The sequence below is a fragment of the Notamacropus eugenii genome, chromosome 1, assembly GCF_028372415.1.
Source record: "Notamacropus eugenii isolate mMacEug1 chromosome 1, mMacEug1.pri_v2, whole genome shotgun sequence".
In the NCBI taxonomy this organism is placed as follows: domain Eukaryota; kingdom Metazoa; phylum Chordata; class Mammalia; order Diprotodontia; family Macropodidae; genus Notamacropus; species Notamacropus eugenii.
In genome coordinates, this window is record NC_092872.1 from 254548353 (window position 1) to 254563801 (window position 15449).

At 37.7% G+C, this 15449-nt stretch overlaps 1 pseudogene; it reads left to right on the forward strand.

Annotated features, from left to right (window-relative positions):
- Window positions 1-6677: 6677 nt before the first annotated feature.
- LOC140516057 (charged multivesicular body protein 2b pseudogene) lies at window positions 6678-7332 on the forward strand (annotated as a pseudogene).
- Window positions 7333-15449: the final 8117 nt, after the last annotated feature.

Here is a 15449-nt window from a genome sequence, read left to right on the forward strand (position 1 = left end):
CTTGTAGTCATGGTCTGTCAACTATCAAATTTCTGTTGACCTATGGGTGTGTGTTGAGCTAAGGAGAGCAAATATCAAAATTCAGCCTGAGAGGAGGTAATTATAGAGCCCATATTCTAAGATCCTGAAGACTTGACCTCACATTTAAGTGGTTAGCTGCTATCTTCTTGTGTCCTAAGCTAAACTGGGCTTAGTTGACTTCTTAACCTTGTTTTTCTCTACCTTGAAGGATATTCTTCTTGAGAGAGAAAATGGCAACAAACTAGGTACTCATATGCCCTGCCTTCTTTCTGTCCTCTTTGAATAGCAGTCCATTTATCCAAGGGGCCCTCCCCACTATCCCTTTCTTTTACTTCTTGTTTGGACATTTGGTGTCCCTAACATCATTATATCCTTGAATGTCTTCTGAGTTTTGGTCTTTCTTACCTAGATCTTTCAGGTTGATGCCTTTTCTAGTACAAATCCTTGATGATACTCACCCACTGGCCATCCTTGGTATATGCCCTCATCTACTAATGACACCTCAAGCAGAGCCTGAACCCATCTGTCTCACAGATCTCCATGGATTACCTGCCCCGTTCTAGTTTGGAGAACAACCACAGATCTCAAATTGAGACTATGGCCATGAATACTTTTGTTCTTTCTAGTCTTCCCCCTTTGTTTGATATGGAACACATTTCTCTGTTCATACTGACCTATGCTTTCATGTCAGGTACAAGACTCTGAGCATCACATCAGAATGTATGCCTTAACCCATGTTTGACTTGCCCACAGATCTTTAAAGTTTCAAAGACAGCCCAATACGGAGTCAATAGTCAGCACATGGAGAGGACTTCCAGAAGAACTGTACGGACCTGGGTAGGGTCTCAGCTAGTCACCATTCACTTGTCACCCTCTCTTCTATTCACAGAAAGTCCATTGCCTGCAATGTTTGTCTAAAGGTACTATTCCACCAAAGCTTCTTACTCTATTGGAACAAATAAGATTCTGAGAGTTTCAGAAATAAGACAAAGAAGTAAGATTCTTGCCCATTCATTATGTGTGCTAGAGTCATTTCAGGCCATCTCAAGAAGACTAGTTGTTAAATTCTAAATGTGACCATTTACACCTTGGATATTAGACAAACACCACAAATCAGGACTTGATTTATCATTTTCTTTCTAGACTTAAAAAAGGGATGAAGAAAATGTTGACAGTGCAAATTCAACTAAAAAATGTGATAAGTATATTTTTTTCTGGGAAGCTGTTAAATATTTACTATTAAATATTAGCTGTTAAATATTTACTATTCCACCCCTGCATCCTGTCTCTGTGAAGAATTTTTAGGAGTACTTACACAAGAACTGCCTACCCTGCAAAGGTATGAATGGCTTACCTTTTTCATTGTTAGAGGGAGTTCCTTCATTGACAAAATAATAGAACCCTTGATGTATGTAATAATAGTAACAACAACAACATTTATAAGACACTGTTGCAGTGCCAATGCGATATTCATAGCACCTATGGCAGCCATGAATATCCCGGCACAATTCTGAATTGCAAAATACAACTGATGGCTCCACATGGAAGACAGAACCAAAACATTTATTCAGGCACCAGAAAGCCAAATCCATCATAGTATCAAAAATCTATACATAATAATAATGCAGAGGACAACATCATCCCCAAGTCGTCTCCCTGCTAGGCTTCCCACAAACATTAAACAAAACCACAAACAAGCTCTTTCACTCATACCAGCCAGCTGACTGCTTGCCTGCATCCTTCCTATATCTGACTAAACTCTGACCAATTTCCTCTCAGATCTGCTCTAGCTCCACCTCTTCCTGCTCCACCCTTCCTGTTCCACCCATTCAGTAAACTCCTCTCATCACAGACTCCATGTGACTTAAGCAGGTCATAATGAATGGGAAAGATCTTCCCTTAAGCAAAAATACATTAACTCATTATGCAAAAATACATCAGCAATACAATTGTCTATGTCCTAGGCACTGTGCTAAAAGCTTTATAAGTGTTATCTCATTTAATCCTCACAACAAACTGATGCTATTATTATCCCTATTTTAGAGATGTGGAAAGTGATCCAAATGGTGATTGAGTGACTTGAGAATCATAGCAGAAATACCATCCTGGATCTTTCCCCTGTGGAAGGGTAATTTGATCTTTCCCTCCCATTAATAGGTCTGAAGTAGCTTTTGTTAATTTCTATTGAGGCACGGGGTCAAAGGGGTCCTGCCCTCCAGCTCCGAAAATTGTACTCTGAGGTGAGGTTTTACTTTGGAGCTTACTCATTGGAGGTGTTTATTTGGCCAGGTGAGACTCTGGGCAGTGGCTAAGGAGCACTCCCCACCACACACACACTTTGAAAACCCAGATGTTGGTGCTTCTCTCTGGTGTAATGGAGTTAAAAATCTTCCCCACCCATAGGCCACAGGTGGGGCTATTGAGGAAGCCTTGATTGAAGGAGGCTTGTTTCCTATGAAGGCCCAAACATTGCGCTGATTGCTAATGAGGCACTGGGTCACAATGGGTCTCGTGTCCTCTGGCTCTGAAAAAAATATATGTACTCTGAAGGGAGGTTTTGCTTTGGGGCTTAGTTTTGGAAGGTTATATGCCAGATGAGACTCTGGGAAACCACTAAGCAGCATCCCAACTTTGAAAATTCAGATGTTAGTGCTTCCCTTTCTGGTAACTATGTAAGTATGTATGTAATGGTCAGACAATTGAAAGCCTGTCTGTTGGTTCCTGTGTGTTGAATGTGATTAAAGTGATAGATCACCCTTCAAAAGCTGCCTTTCCTTTTATAAATGCCAATCTAAGAACCTGTGATAGCAGCCCCCCACCCTGTGTATGTTGGGGTACTTACTGATAAATCTGGTAGCTAAGTATGTATTGCTTATGGTCAGACAGTTGGAAGCCCTGTCTTTTGGTTGATTTTATTTTTCTGTTCATATTTCCTCTGAAATTCAGTGTGCTGACTTTTTCCCCTGAATTAAGTGAATAATATATGTGCTTGATTAAAGTGAATGTTGACCCCTAACACCCTATACAGCAGGCCCTCCTGTGCATGATGAGGTCCTTGCTGATACATCCTGTTACCATTCTGACCTTGGTCCCTAGATCTGTTTCCCTCTTTGACTCCTGAGAATGTTGGACTAGAAGACCTAGTTCTCAAACACTGAACCCTTGTGACCTTGTGATTCCTCCCCTCCACCCTCCCCTGCCTTGACCAATCAAATCTTCCCTACAAAGTTTAAAAATTAAGAAATCTGAGCACAGAAATATGAAGGTATTTGCATAAACCCAATAACTGTCTGGCAGAACTAGGATCCTGTTTGAACTATGGACTCACCCAAATTGAGATGAACTTCTTTCTTTGTTTATAGAAGACATGAACCCTGGTCATCTTCCATGGACTCTTTTGAACTTGGTATGAACTTCTGAGCAGGTTTAAATTTTAAAAAAACTTATCCATGTATCTAATTCATCAGGATTGTTATCTAATTTCTGCTCATTGATTTCACAGAGATGGAAAATGCATGGTCCAAAGACAAGAGAGAGTGACCTTGATTCTGGAGGGAGCTCACTTGGCATTAACCTTCTGATCATTATTCTGAGGGAGACATATGTTCATGAACAGCTTTTAGCACTATCATGGAGCCAGAAATTTTCCATTTGGGTGGTGAGGTCTTCCAGTACTCCCATTTGGGAATAAAATTTCACTGGATGCATCAAACCCCCAAAACTGGCACAGCAATCTGGAAAAGATGGAATTCTACTTCATTCCAATTTCTATCCTGAGGTTCAGTTTGGAGGTAATAAGGATATTATTATGAGACCTTTACATAGCTTTTAAATTCATGCACAGACTTAAGTATAACATAAAATGTAATTGAGGTGCACCATCCCCTTTGACCAGCACAAGTTTCCTGTGAGGCCACCAATGCACATAGTAAGGTGGTTTGGTATCCTAGAAAGGGCCCTAGACTCAGTGTCAGAGATCTGGTTTCAAATGCAAGCTCTGCTGATGACTCCCTATGTGACCTCCATCAAGTCACTTGCCCTAATTTGGGCTTCAGTTTCTCATCTACCAAGTTGGCCTCAGTTGACTTCCAATTTCTCATCTAGCTCTAGATCTATGATCTAGATCTATCCTTTTAGCACTTTATGGTTTCCCAAGTTCTTTACAGACATTGTTTTCATTAATTCTCATGAAAGTCTTGTGAGGTCAGTAGTATAAGCATTATTCACTTCATCTTTCAAACGCAAAAACCCCAGCCCTGAGTAGTTCAGTGATTTACACAAATATGTGCAACCAGGAAGTGGCAGAGGAGGATTTGAATGCATGTCTTTTAACTCCATATAAACTTCTCTTACCACAAAACCCTCCTATAATCATTTCAATTATGTACTATGTCATTCTTAAAAACTGGATGTATGATTCCATTAGGGCATGAGTTCATGTTGGTCTGTGTCCTCTCCTAATGCACATTGGCAGTTTCTCTGAAACATTCTGCTAGAGAAAATGGCAGACTGGGTAGAAGCATAACTCAGGGAGCACCAATGCTGAGCATACACTGTTTTCACCATCCTGTTCTTATTTATAAAGAAAGGATGAGGGGACATAGAGGGAAAAGAATAAAAGAATAGGATGGAGGTAATTACACACAATTAACATTCATAAATATAAACGAACTCGTACATAAAACTGAGGACAGCAGAATAGATTAAAAAGCATAATACAACAATATGTTGTTTATAAGAAGCCCAGTCAAAACACAATGGATTCATGCAGTTAAAGAAACTGGAGCAAAATCTATTGTGCTTCAATGTAATGCCAATACAATACCCATAGCAGCCACTACAGATATGCATGTGCATTTCCAGGGTAAATTTGCAAAATATAAACTTTCTTCCTCAAAGATGAAACCAAGACATTTATTCAAACACCAGAAAGTGAACTCCATCATAGTAACAAAGAAATCTATATACATTATCAATGCAGGGAGCATGGTCATTGCCAAGCCTTCCCTCCATCAGGTCTCCCCACAAACAAGCTCCCTTAAACAAAATCACTCCCTCTCTCACTCTTACTAGCTACTCTGCTCTGCCTGCTCTCTCTGTATCAGCTTCACCTCACTCTCTCTTCCTGCTGCACCCTTCTTGCTCCACCCATTCAGCAAACTGCTCCCACCATTGACTACATGTAACTCAAGCTATGGGCTGAGCCAAAGCTCAAAGCAGATCACATGGACCTATTAAGGGACAGAGATCTTCACATTCCCTTACCATTACATTCAATTAAATAAAAAAGTAGAAGGAGCAATTGTGATCTTAGAAAATATATTGGGAGAATTTTGTGTTGCCAGGTGATGAACAGATGATTTGGGCTTTCCTGTTTGGAGAAAGAGAATGTATTTGAAAATAGTAATAGGAATCATACTAAAGACACACAAGTGCTAGGCTCATGTGGACCAGGTCTAATTTTGATGGATGATCCTAAAGCAATGGCTCTTAACCTGTGATCCATAAACTTGATTTTTTTTTCCTATTTTGAGAACTTTTTCAAAATAATTTATTTCCTGTGTCATTTGGTATAAAGACATCATTCTGAGAAAGTGTCCTTAGACATCATCAGACTGCCAGTGAGGTATGTGACACAAAACAGGTTAAGTAAACCTGCATTAAAGGAGTTCTTGAAGTGAAATTCCCTTTGGCTTATATGCCCTCACCAAGAATTTACTCTGGGAAGTATCTATATGTGTTCATATAACTCATCCATGAATCCATTGAAATATGAGCTCCTTGAGTACAGGGATATCTCATTTTTATTATGAGTATCTCCAACATCAAGGACAGAACCTGACACATAGACTGTTGATATAGGCTTATTAATTATCGACTACAAAAACAGATATAATTCCTGCCCTCATGGAGCTTACAAGTTGTAACAAACACAAATATCCATAATGCTGGGTAGGTTATGATGAGAACAAGGCTGACATACAAAAAAAGTGAAGAAAAATTTAGTCAGAAGAGAACTTATAGCTAGGAAGATCAGGGAAGAGATGATACCAAACTGAACCTTGAGGGGGAAAAGGCTTTTGACAAGCTTGAGATAAAGAGGAAGGGCATGCCAGACTTGGGGGACAGGTGGCGAACAGATGCTCAGAGGCAGGAGATTATAGATAGAGTTTGGAAAAGCAGCCCTAATCCTGTATGGCTAGAATATAATTGTATAAAACTGGTAATTCAAGAACTGCAATGGGCAACTCCAATGGGCTGGTCATGTTGTTTGAACGCCAAATGTCTGGTTGCCTAAAAGACTGTTTTATGAAAAATTCACACAAAGTAGGCACTTTCCTGGTGGTCAGAAGAGGCAATGCAAGAACACTCTAAGCTCTGAATTTATGCCATTCTTTGGTAGGTGCTGTGCTCTATGAGCAAACCAGAATTTCAGTAGCTCCAAAGGAACATGAGATGTGCAAATTTAGATATCTCCCTCCCAAATGTTCATAGGGACTATTCGTGCTCCACCTATGGTAAAGCCTTCTGAGTTTTTTACTTATATTTTAAAGAATGGCATAAATTCAGACTTGTGTGGTAGTTGTGTTTGTTTATTTTGTTTTGGTTTTTTGAAGATTAAACAAATATACTTATTCACTTTTATAGCTTCTCCAATGAAATCAGATGTAATAAAGAATGAAGAGTTATGAGGCACCCAGAGGCTACAGTGAGAGATCAAGCAGCATTAGAAAAACAGCTGAAATTAGAAATTAAGAAAATGGCCAAGATTGGTAACAAAGAAGTCTGCAGGGTTTTACCGAAACAACTTGTGCAACTGAGGAAACAGAAAACTAGAACCTTTGCTGTAAGTTCAAAAGTCACTTCTATGTCTACATAGAAGTGGCTTTTGAACTTACAGCTAAAGTAATGGACTCCCAGATGAAGATGGCTACAGTAATGTCAACTACTGCAAAAACAATGCAGGCAATTAACAAGAAGATGGATCCACAAAAGACATTACAAACAAGGTAGACTTTCCAGTAGGAAAACATGAAAATGGAAATGACTGAAGAAATGATCAGTGATGCACTGGATGACATTTTTGATGGATCTGATGATGAAGAAGAAAGCCAGAATATTGTGAACCAGGTACTTGATGGAATTGGAATTGAAGTCTCTGGAAAGAGGGCCAAAGCACCATCAGCTGCCCAAGGTTTACCATCTGCATCTACATCAAAAGCATCTACAGTCTCTGATGAAGAGATTGAATGACAACTTAAAGATTTGGGAGTAGATCAACTGAAGTTTATTTATGATGTGTACGAATGATTTACAGTCAGTATAAAACTGTAGATTCCTTTTACAAAACTTATTTATTTTGCAAAAAAAGACAGTCAACGAAGTTTCAGGCCACACTTTGTTTTAAATCTTTTTGCCAAAGAATGATTTACAAAAAGAGAAAACAGTTTGAAACTTGATTACCAAATACTTTGAAATGATTCTGTCTAAACCTCTTTCCTGCATGGTAGACTATCCAAAGATTCTGTTATAATGCCAGATCACATTTGCATCCTAGATCCTTTCTCCCCACGTAGAGAAATGGCACTAAGTACCAACACAAAAGAACTGCAGAAGATTCAAATGACAGGAGACCTGCCATTGCTACTTGTATTTTGAAACAAATTTTGAACCAGCCACAAGAACCACATTTACCAAATTATATTTAACATGGTTTCAAAGGAAAGTCCTCTTTCAATATGTAAAGTTTATAACTTTTAAAAATATTCTTGGCATCTGCCTTAAATACTTGCAGCACAAAAGTATTGTGCAGGTCTTTAAATTATTAGTGAGATATTTGAATTATTCATTTAAAACTTAAATTGAGACCTAGTATGAGAATTCTCCAGGTTTCTTAACTGGGACCTGTCACTTTATTTGACCAGTGAACAGAACTGGTAGTCAGAAGATCTGAGATCCAGACCTAATTCAAACCAGCAGTGTGGTCTTGGAAAAATCACCTACCCTCTGAGGACCTCAGTTTATTCAAGCTGCAAAATGAAAGGGTTCTACAAGATGCTCTGCAAAATATCTCTTCCAATTCTACAATTCTAAAAAATTAGCAGCAAAGGGCACCGATTTTTAATTACAATAATAAAGTAACAATTTGTTGATCCTTGAAAAAACTTTTGGGAGCAGTGGAGCCAAGATGGCAGAATAAGAGCAAGTATTCACCTAAGCTCTAAGACAAACTCCTTCAGATACTTCTAAAAAGAGAATCAGAACAAATTTTAGAATGGAAGAATACAGTAGAAGACAGGGTGTGGAAAATTTCCAACCCGGGACAGCCTGGAAGGTTGATGAGAAAGATCTGTTGCATGAGGATGGAGGAGTGCACAGCACACAGGCAGTACCAGCACAGACCCTGCAATAGCAAAGCCAAGCAGGAAGCCCTGGGCATTCTGAAGCAGCAGCAACATTGCAGATTCTCAAACATATCAGCCCAGGATGGGTTTCCAGTGGAAGTGAGAGTGAGAGAACCTCAGAATCCCAGGTAACTGCAGCAGCCACTCCTGAAACTATCATCCCACAGATTAAATGTCAGTAAGTCACCAACTTGAACTTCTGGGAGTGAAGATGGCAGAGTGATCAGTAAATGCTGTCCCCTTCCCCTTGTTGACCTTGAAAAAACAGAATATTTCCCCAGGAAAAATCCTAGAACAGAGGGATCAGCCGAAGGGGTAAACAGTCACCTAGCCCATGAGGTTAGGAAAATCATAAAGTGGCATTCCTCTTGCTGTGGCTGAAGGGGACCAATGCAGACCAGAGCTGTAGAGACAGCCTGACCTCAGCAAACTGAGAGGAGATCCTGAGTCCCTGGAGTTGGGGGGGAGGGGGAGCCTGCAAATGCCAACACCAGGACCCCAGGAGTGCCTCAGAGCAGCCAGGGGAATCAGGAAGACACTAGTACAACTGGAGTTCACCAACCACTGAGTTTGCCTATGCTCTAGCTCAGGAGACTAGATGTCCTGTGGCAAAACCACCTCTCCCCTACACTTAACACAGTTAACTCCAGGGAAACTCCAGGGAAACTCAGAAAGACTTCACCTAGCCTCTGCTTTGGCACACCAGTCAGCTCAGCACCTCTGCAGCATTTTAGCTTCTAGCTGAAAGAACCAGAGGCCACAATACACAAAACCTCAAGTTCTAAGAACAAGAACTGTGGGACAGAGTCCCCTGTGCCCCAGAAGCAGAGATCCACTTTAAAGGTAAGGAAAAGGGTGATCATGATGAGCAAGAAGCAAACCAGAAAAGACAACTGAATCTTTCTATGGGGACAAGTACCAAAATACAAATACCAAAGAGGTCAGCATTGAGACTGTACTCCCATCTGAAACTTCAGAAGTTAATAGAAACTGCTCTCAAGCTCAAGAAGGATTTTAAAAGCCAGACTAGAGAAATAAAAGAAAAACCAGCCAATGATTTTAAAAATATGAACAAAGAAATCATGGAAGAATTTAAAAGGAAAATTGGACAAATGGAAAATGAAGGAAAAACCTAACTGGGAAAACTGGACAAATGGAAAAAGAAGTACAAAAACTAAATGGAGAAAATAACTCCTTAAAAGGAATAATTATACAGATGGAAAAGGAGATGCAAAAGTTAACTGAGGAATACAATCTATTAAAAATTAGAATTGGTCAAGTAGAAGCTAATGACTCTATGAAACATCAAGAATCAGTCAAACAGAATCTAAAGAATGAAAAAATAGAGGAAAATATAAAATATCTCACTGAAACACAACTGACCTGAAAAACAGATCCAGGAGAGAAAAATCTAAGAATTATTGGTCTACTGGAAAACCATGATGAAAAAAAGACCCTGGACAATATCTTCCAAGAAATCACCAGGGAAAACTGCCCAGAAGTCCTAGATTCAGAGGGCAAAACAGTCATCAAAAGAATCCACTGTTCACCTCCTGAAAGGGATCCCAAATTGAAAACACCAAGGAATATCGTTGTCAAATTCCAGAACTATCAAGACAAGGAGAAAATACTGCAGGGAACCAAAAAGAAGCAATTCAGATATCGAGGAGCTACAGTCAGGATTACACAGGATCTTGCAACTAATACATTAAAAGATCGAAGGGATTGGAATATGATATTCCATAAGGCAAAGGAGCTGGGACTACAACCAAGGATCAGCAAAACTGAGCATAATATTTCAGGCAAAGAGATGGACATTCAGTGAAATAAGGGATTTCCAGACCTTCCTGATGAAAAGGCCGGAGCTCAATAGAAAATTCAGTCTCCAAACACAAGTCTCAAGAAAGGCATAAAAAGGTAAAAAAGAAAAAAAAACCCTGTTATTCAATATGGGCAAACTGTTTACATCCCTATAAGGGAAGATGATACTTGTTAATGTTGAGAACTATATATTTATTATGATTTTTAAAGGGATGTACATAGATAGAGGGAGCAGGTATGAATTAAAGGATGTGATGATAAAAATGAGATTTAAGGATGCAAAGGGATTGTAACAGAAGATGTGAAAAGGAGCAGGCAAAAAAAGGTAAATTACATCACAGGAAGAGGCACAAAAATATATTTCAGTAGAGGGAAAGAGGGGAGGGAAATGAGCATGGTTTGAGATTTACTCTCATCTGATTTGGTTCAAGGAGGGAACAACAAACTCAGTTAAGTACAGAAATCTAACTAGCTCTATAGTCAGTAGGAGGGGTAAAGGGAAAGAAAAGGGAGGGGAGGCTAAAAGGGAGGGAAGAAGTAAGGGAAAAGAGGATCAAAAGGGAGGGAGGCTGAAAGAAGGGAGGAAAGACTGAGGGAGACGGTGGTCAAATATTAAAACTCTGTTGGAGAGGTGAAGGGAGAGGGAGAACTAAAACTACAAATGGAACGAAAGGGGATGAAGGGAAAGACACAGATAGTAATCCAAATTGTGAATGTGAATGGGATGAACTCTCCCATAAAACAGAAATGGATAGCAGAATGGATTAAAAACCATAATCCAACAATATGTTGTTTACAAGAAACACATTTGAAATGGGGATACACATAGGGTAAAGGTAAAAGGCTGGAGCAGAACATATTGTGCTTCAGCTGATGTAAAAAAAGCAGGGTAGCAATCGTAATCTCAGACAAAGCAAAAGCAGAAAAAGATCTAATCAAAAGAGATAAGGAAGGAAACTATATCCTGCTAAAAGGCACCATAGACAACAAAGCAATATCATGCTAAACATACAGGCTCCAAGTGGTATAGCATCCAAATTCTTTGAGGAGAAGTTAAGGGAGTTACAGGAAGAAATAGATAGCAAAACGACACTAGTGGGGGGCTTCAACCTCCCCTTCTCTGAACATGATAAATATAACCTCAAAATAAACAAGAAAGAAGTTAAGGAGGTGGATAGGGTAGATATGATAGACCTCTGGAGAAAACTGAATGGAGATAGAAAGAAATATAAGTTTCTCTCAGTGGTACATGGCACATATACAAAAATTGACCACGTCTAAGCCATAAAAGCTTCACAATCCACAGCAGAAAGGCAGAGATAGTCAATGCATCCTTCTCAAATCATAATAAAAATTATATGTAATAAAAGGCCATGGAAAGATAAAACTCAAAATTAACTAGAAGCTAAATAATCAAATCCTAAAGAATGAGTGGGTTAAACAAGAAATGATTGAAACAATCAACAACTTCATTCAAGAGAGTGACAATAATGAGAAAATCTACCAAAACTTATAGGATACTGCAAAAGCAGTTCTTAGGGGAAGTTTTATATCACTGAACACCTACATGAATAAAATAAGAAAGAGGAGATCAATGAATTGGGCATGCAGCTGAAAAAATTAGAAAAAGAACAAATTGAAAATCCCCAAGTAAATACTAAATTAGAAATACTGAAATCCAAAGGAGAGATTAATAAAATTGTAATTAAGAAAATTATTGAACGAATAAATAAAACTACGAGTTGGTTTTATGAAAAAAAACAATAAAATTGATAAACATTTGATCAATTTGATTTAAAAGAAGAAAACCAAATTACCAATATCAAAAATGAAAAAGGCGAACTCACCTCCAACGAGGAGGAAATTAAAACAATAATTAGAAATTACTTTGCCCAATTGTATGACTAAAAATTTGACAATCTAAAATGAGATGGATGAATATTTAAAAAAATAGAAATTGCCTAGATTAACAGAAGGGGAAGTTGAAACTTAAATAACCTTATTTCAGAAAAAGAAATTGACAAGCCATCAATGAACTTGCTAGGAAAAAATCTCCAGGACCAGATGGATTTACAAGTGAATTCTATCAAACATTAAAAGAACAGTTAATTCCAAAACTATATGGACTATTTGGGAAAACTGGTGAAGGAGTCCTATCAAACTCTTTTTATGAAACAAATATGGTTCTGATACCTAAATCGGGAAGAGACAAAACAGAGAAAGAAAATTATAGACCAATTTCTCTAATGAATATAGATGCAAAAATTTTAAATAAGATATTAGCAAAAAGAATATAGCAGCTTATCATGAGAATTATACATTATGATCAGATAGGATTTATACCAGGAATACAGGGCTGGTTCAATTAGAAATTATTAGGAATTATTTAGCAATTATTAGGTAAACTACCAGCATCATTGATCATATCAACAACAAAACTAACAATAGCCACATGGTTACCTCAATAGATGGAAGAAAATGACAAAATACAACACTCATTCCTATTGAAAACACTAGAAAGCATAGGAATAAATGGAAGCTTCCATAAAATAAGAAGCAATATCTACATAAAACCATCAGCAAGCATTATATGTGATGGGGATAAGCTAGATGCATTTCCAATAATATCAGGGGTGAAACAAGGATGTCCATTATCATCACTGTTTTTCAGTATGGTACTAGAAATGTTAACTTTAGCAATAAGAAAAAGATATTGAAGCAATTAGAATAGGCAAGGAAGAAACTAAGTTATCACTCTTTGCAGATGATGTGATGACATACTCAGAGAATCCCAGAGAATCAAGTAAAAAAACTACTTGAAGTAATAAACAACTTTGGCAAAGCTGCAGGTTACAAAATAAGCCCTTATAAATCATCTGCATTTCTATATATTACTAACAAAGTACAACAGCAAGAGATGAAAAGAGAAATTTCATTTAAAGCTATGGTAGACACTATAAAATATCTGGGTGTCTACCTGCCAAAACAAACCCAGGGACTATATGAACACAATTACAAAACACTTTTCTCACAAATAAAGTCAGATCTAAGTAAGTGGAAAAAAATATCACTTGCTCGTGGCTACACCAAGTTAACATAATAAAAATGACAATTCTACCTAAATTAATTTACTTATTCAGTGCCATACCAATCAAACTACCAGATAATTACTTCTAGAGCTAAAAAAAAAATATTAAAATTCATCTGGAAGAACAAAAGGTCCAGAATATCAAGGGAACTAATGAAAAGAACTCCTAGGGAAGGTGACCTAGCCCTACCAGATCTCAAATTATATTATAAAGCAGCAATCATCAAAACTACTTGGTTAGAAATAGAGGGATAGACCAATGGAATAGGTTAGGTGCTCAAGACACAGTAGTCAATGAATATAGCAATCTACTGTTTGATAAACCCAAGGACCCCAACTTCTGGGATAAGAACTCACTGTTTGATAAAAATTTCTGGGAAAACTGGGTAACAGTGTGGCAGAAATTGGGTATAGACCAGGGCCTGACACTGAACACAAGAATAAAGTTCAAATGGATACATGATCTAGGTATAAACAGTGATACTATAAACAAATTAGGGAAGCAAGGAATAGTGTATTTATCAGATTTATGGGAAATGAGGAAATTTTTAGCCAAACAAGAGACAGAGAACATTATGAAGTGCAAAATGGATAATTTTGATTACATTAAATTGAAAAGTTTTTGCACAAACAAACCCAATTCAACCAAGATAAGGAGGGAAGCAGAAAATTGGGAAAGAATTTTTGCAACTAGTGTCTGTGATAAAGTCTCATTTCTAAAATATATAGAGAACTGAGTCAAATGTACAAGAATACAAGTCATTCCCCAATTGATAAATGGTCAAAGGATATGAACATGCAGTTTTCAGAAGAAGAAATTAAAGCTATCTATATTCATATAAAAAAAATGTTCTAAATCACTTAGAGAGATTAGAGAGAGCCAAATCAAAACAACTCTAAGGTACCACATCACACCTATCAGATTGGCTAACATGACAAAACAGGAAGATAATAAATTGTGTTGGAGAAAATGTGGGAGAGTTGGAACACTAATTCATTTTTGGTAGAGCTGTGACCTGATCCAACCATTCTGAAGAACAATTTGGAACTATGCCCAAAGGGCTACAAAAATGTGCATACCCTTTGACTCAGCAACATCACTTCCAGGACTCTATCCCCAAGAGATCGTAAAAAGGGGAAAGGGTCCCATATGTACAAAAATATTTATAGCAGCTCTCTTTGTGGTGGCCAAAAACTGGAAATCAAGGGGATGCCCATCAACTGGAGAATGGCTGAACAGGTTGCACTATACGAAGGTAATGGAATGCTATTGTGCTATAAAAAATGATGAACAGGAAGACTTCAGAGAGGCCTGGAAGGACTTATATGAACTGATGCTGAGAACTTTTTACATAGCAACAACCACATTGTGCAAGGAATTTTTCTGGTAGACTTAGCCCTTCACAGCAATGCAAGGACCTAAAAAATTTCCAATGGACTTTTGAGGCAAAACACTTTCCACATTCAGAGAAAGAAGTATGGAATTGCATTGTAGAATGAAGCAGACTGTTTTCTCTTGTGTTATGTTTTGTTTTGGTTTTTTTCATGGTTTCTCCCTCTCGTTTTAATTCTTTTATGCAACATGACTAAGGTGAAAATGTATTTAATATGAATGTATGTATAGAACCTAAATAAGATTATAAGCCATCTCGGGGGGGAGGAGGGAAATGGGGGGAGGAATCTAAGATATATGGAATTGATTGTAGAAAACTGAAAACAATTAATTTTTAAAAATTTAAAAAAGAACTATTGTGCATTTCTCTATATGAACCCCACTTTTCCCTCCACATTTTTGTGAGCTAAATTCATTCTTAGACTGAAGTTACTTTCCAGATGCCATTGTGTCCCATGATAAGCACTACTACTAAGAGGATAATGTTAAACATTGCAATTTTAAAGCAAAACTACCTGGAGTATCTGTAAATAAACATCAGAAAAAATGCTGCCATAAAAGTGTACTAATATACTATACTGTATTTTTAAAGTAGAAATGCTGTAGTATTTTATGTGTATATACTGGAAAAATTGAACAGGAATAGGTTCTAAGTCCTTGTGTTCATTTAGTATCATTCTTTAAAATAACTTCATGGTAGAAAATGTATTTAATATTTTTC